We start from the raw sequence: 5,618 nt of genomic DNA, 5'->3' as shown, positions 1-5,618 counted from the left end.
CTTGAAAGTGTTATAAAGTGCGGTCTTTTATACAAACGTTATGGAAATGTGCTGCTGCTCACTATACTGTGTCTCAGGAAAGTTGGGTGATAGATGGGTGCGTGTTTACGAGATAACGCACACAGCTTACGAACAAATAACATTTACGATATTTTGTTGGATTTAGCTACTTTGTAAAAGGCTTTAACTAAAGCCAAAGCATAAGGACGGATTGTTTGTTACTTTGAATCGTCCGTCCGTCTGGCACAATAAATGCTACTTAAATGATAAATATCAACACGTTCAGGCTTATCGCATTATTTTAAATATTCTTTGTTACGTTAAGCGTCGACGGCTTTAAAATGTATTATGCGTAACAACAATAAATGGGGATCAAAACAAACTTTGTGTGCTGCTTTGGCTTCCGGTTCCTTCTGTGGTTGGGGTTTCCACTCCTTTGTTGGAAATTCTACAGAATTTTTTCAAGTGCCTTATGTTGTTATTAAAGATTTCATATTTTATCCTGACTTGGGAACAATGTTGTGATTCACGGTTGAAACAGACTGCACCAAGAATTGGATGGATGGGAACAATAAATCAAAACAAGTAAAAGTGTGCTAAGTTTGGCCTGGCCGAATCTTATATATTGTACCCTCTCAATTGTCAAACCTCACCGATGTGCAAAATTTCAACCAAATCGGATAAGATTTGCGCCCTCTAGAAGCTCACGAAGTCAAGACCCAAGATCGGTTTATATGGCAGCAAAACTTGGATCGATTTGGCCCATTTACAATGCCAACCGACCTACACTAATAAAAAGTATTTGTGCAAAATTTCAAGCGCCTAGCTTTACTGCTTCGAAAGTTAGCATGCTTTCGACAGACAGACGGACGGACAGGCAAAAGGACGGCTAGATCGACTTAAAATGTCATTTCGAGGTGTTACAAACGGAATGACGAAATTAATAGTATACCCCCATCCTATGGTGGAGGGTATAAAAATATTAAGCTAAACAAGGCTTAACATTTATGGTTAAAATCATAGCTTTATCTTCTAGGTCAAATTGGGTTAGGTGGAAGAAGTCAGCGGGGAATATAATCTGTCCCATGCCTTGCGGGCAAGAGGTATATGACACAATAAAACAGTAATCGCTTTATTATTCGCTCTTGTAATACCAAATAACCGTCGAACAGGTAAAAAGGTGTTAAGTTATGCCGGTTTCGAACTTTGGACTCCTCGGGTATATATGTAAACCACCTTTCCTCGAAATCCGGTGAAAAATGCATACCTTATGTCCCGTATATCGAAATATGTTCCGATTTGGAACAAATACTTTTAAGTACAAGTCATTGCTCAATTGTGTATAACAGAATATTGGTCTTTTAAGTAGCCATATCTAAAAATAAATCGATCTGAACCATACACGAGACGGATGTCGAAAAGTCTAACATAAGTCGTAGAGCTTAACACAACTCACTGTCCCAAATTTCGGCGGACAATAAATGCGCCTTTTATGGGGCCAAGACTTTAAATCGAGATATCGGTCCATATGGCAGCTATATCCAAATGTGGACCGATTTAGGCCAAGTTTCGGAAAAACGTCGACGAGCTTAACACAACTCACTGTCCCAAATTTCGGCGATATCAGACAATAAATGCGCCTTTTATGGGCCCAAAACCTTAAATCGAGAGATCGGTCTATAGGCAGCTATATCCAAATCTGGACCGATCTGTGCCATATTGCAGAAGTATGTCGAAGGGCTTAATTTAACTCACTGTCCCAAGTTTCGGCGATATCGGACAATAAATGCGCCTTTTATGCGCCGAAAACCTTAAATGGAGAGATCGGTCTATATGGCAGCTATATCCAAATCTGGACCGATCTGTGCCATATTGCAGATGTATATCGAAGGGCTTAATTTAACTCACTGTCCCGAATTTCGGCGACATCGGGCAATAAATGCGACTTTTATGGCCTATAACCTTAAATCGAGAGAACGATCTATATGGCAGCTATATGCAAATCGGGACCGATCTGGGCCAAATTGAAGAAGGATGTCGAAGGGCCTATCACAATTCACTCTCCCGGATAAAAAATGTGGCTTTTATGGGTCTAAGACCCTAAATCGCCGGATCGGTCTGTATGGCAGCTATATCCAAATCTGGACCGATCTGAGCCAAATTGTAAAGGGAGATCGGTTTATATGGGAGCTATATCCCAAACTGAACCGATATGGGCCATTTGCAATCCCCAAAGACCTATCGATACTAAGTATCTGTGTGAAATTTCAAGCGGCTAGCTTGACGCGTTCGACCGCCATCGTCATTTCGACAGACGGACGGACGGTCGGGGGGTCCTAGATCAATATTTCGAGATGTTACAAACGGAATGACTAGATTAGTATACCCTCCCCATGGTGGTAGGCATAAAAATTTCTATCGCTAAACTTATTTAATGAATTAATTTTTTAAAACAAAACAATTTATTTTCAATTAAATTTTTAATTGAGTTTTTTTTTTCGATTTTTTTGTGTGTGAAGAAAATATTTTTCGCAAAAGGGAATGTCTTGTTTAAAAGTTGGAAAATTTATCATCTTGAAAGTAAGTTTGCTAACCTTTCACTCGAATCTTTAAAATTAGGATAAACATTTTTCCATGCGTGTATTAACCCCTGTTCTTCTCCTTTGTTGACATATTATGCCCTCCAGGTGACCGCAGCCTTTTGACTGACTGCAGTGTGGCTTCCGAATTTGGACGTGTAGCATTTGAGGTAGTCTGTGCAGCGAATCTCCGAGCACAATTCAGTGAGCATCTCTCTTTATCAGTAAGAGCCAATCCTTTCAATAAAATTGAGAGTGATGCACCTTTTATTATTCCAACCTCTTTAAGAACGTGTTGGTTTGCCGGAGAAGAACGACGGCCTAAGAAAATTATAAGCAAGCGAAGTTTAAAAAGTTCGGCTTGGTCGTCTCGAAAGAGAAACAAACAAAAAAATTGTAAAATTTATTGATCTTCGCACTAACAGGCAAAAAACTTGAAAATGATTGTTCAATAACTCCAGGGTTTATTTAATCATTCCATCGCAATAGAATTGCATTTTTGTCGCTTTAGTTTCCATCCACCTTAGTATACAACAGCATACAAAATATTCTACAATGTGCCCATTTTGTTGCCTTATTTTAATACCTGCGAGATATTAAAAAACTGGATTTTTACTCATTCTCATTTAATTCTGTGTCATCTTAACGGCTTGGCCAAATAAATCCAGATTTAAAATTACAATGTTTGTTGTTGTGGTACAGCTTCATCGTTTTGCATTTACTTTTGCCGCTCCAAATAGAAAATTCAATTAAAGGGAATGCTACCTTACACCTATGGCTTCCGGATCGGGTTGTATTGCCACGGAATTAAAGATAAAAAAATGTGCTACACACACTTTGGTTCTTTTGTGAAGTTGAAAGGGAGCGATAATTTATTGTAATGCAAAAAATCAAGAGAACTGTAACATTTTAATTAAATAATTGACATTAGTTTTTATCGATGATTGCATGGCATTTGATGTGTTATGCCATACTTTCAAGTATGGTATAACTCAAGGACCGAAGTTTTCAATTTAGAAAAAAAGTTGAAATGTTATTTTATTTGGCCGGACGAAACTTTTGTATATCCACAACCATGGATTTTCAACGAAAATTGTGGTTTGGTTTATTGCTGCAGTAAACACTGAACCGCGGCAACAGTATTCATTATTCAGGTATTGTGGAGGAATTGATGTAATCCACCGCTCATTGAAATCGGGTGAAAGTTTTGAAAGATCCCACTGACCGCAATTCTCGAAACCGCCAGATGGATGCACCTGTTTTAGTGACAATTTATTTGAACATCTTTTAAAAGAAATATGTGACGGCCCACCCCAAAACCTCCCAAACTGCCAATTAGAACAATAGGCCCAGGAAGCATAATCGGAAGATAGGTTAATATGGGAGCTATATAAAAACATTTACGATCTCAACCGACCCACACTAATAGGAAGTAAATGCAAATTTGTCCATTAAGGAACAGGGGTAAAATTCTCACATATCAATGATAAGGGCCTCCTTTTTTTAGCCAATACAGAACGGCATGCCGCAGTGCGAAAACTCTTTAGGCAGAAGATTTTACATGGCTGCCATACCATTTTCAAACTCTCCAATATAAATTGGGGATATATTAATTTTGACATTCCGTTTGTAACACCCCGAAACATCCGTCTAGGACCATAAAGTATATATATTTGTTCTTGATCTTCATAAAATTTTAAGTCGATCCAGCCGTGTCCGTCCGTCTGCCTGTCGAAAGCACACTAACTTTCGAATGAGTAAAGCTAGGCGCTTGAAATTTTGCAAAAATACTTCTTATTAGTGTAGTTCAGTTGGAATTGTAAAAGATCACACCGGTCCATGTTTTGATATAACTACCATATAAACCGATCTTGGACCTTGACTTCTAGAGCTTCTAGAAGACGCAATTCTTATTCGATTTGGCTGAAAATTTTCATGATGTATTTAGTTATTTCAATAACTGTGCTAAGTATGGTTCAAATCGGTTCATAACCTGATATAGCTGCCACATAAAACGATCATCCGATTATACTTTCTAAGCCTCTAGATAGCGCTCTCTATCGGATTTGGCTGAACTTTTGTAGAACGGCTTCTCCCATGAACTTCAACATTTAATTCATTAATGGTCCGAATCGAACCATAACTTGATATGTCTCCAATAGCTTAGCAATTCTTATCAATTATCCTTTGTTTGCCGAAAAAGATATACCGGACAAAGATCTAGACAAATATATCCATGGTGGAGGGTATATAAGATTCGCACGCTTTCAAATGGCATAGTTTCTCAAAATGTAGCCAACATTAGGAGGGGATAACCACCACTGAAAATTTTTTTCTGATGTTCTCGATAGGATTTATTTCGAAGTTTTGTCACATAAAGTTACCGTCCACTTGTCCGTCCATCCCTCCGTCTCACAGTGGCTTGGTTTGGGTTTTCTCATTGCAAAGAGCATAACTTTGGAAACGAATAAGATAAATGAATGATTTAAACGGCATACGTAGGTGTTGGTGCTAACTTATGGCTCATCAAAGTCAAAAATTGTGGGGAAATTTTTACCAAGTGGAGTAAACGTTGAAATTTTAAGTTCTGAAGCGTATAACTTTTAGTAAGAAAAGACAATCTATATCAGATTTCAGATTTAGATATAACTCCCATATAAATCGATTTCATGATTTGACTTCTTGAGCCCCTGGAAGCCACAATTTTTATCCGATTTGGCTGAAATTTTGCACATAATGTTCTATTATGACTTCCAACAACTGTGTTAAGTACATTTATGGTATAAACTGATATAGCTCCCATATAAACCAATTTCCCAATTTGACTTCTTGAGCCCTTACAAGCTGCAATTCTTGTTCGATTTGGCTGAAATTTTGCACATAGTGTTCTGTTATGACTCTCAAACAATGTGCCAAGTATGGTCCAAATCGGTATTTATGCAGATATAGCTCCCATATTTTAGCAGAATCCATGGTGGTTGGTTCCCAAGATTGGGCCCGGCCGAACTTAGCAAGCTTTTGCTTGTTTTTTGTTTGGTT

This window comes from Stomoxys calcitrans, chromosome 2 (assembly GCF_963082655.1).
Source record: "Stomoxys calcitrans chromosome 2, idStoCalc2.1, whole genome shotgun sequence".
NCBI lineage: Eukaryota > Metazoa > Arthropoda > Insecta > Diptera > Muscidae > Stomoxys > Stomoxys calcitrans.
This window is presented reverse-complemented; position numbering follows the sequence as displayed.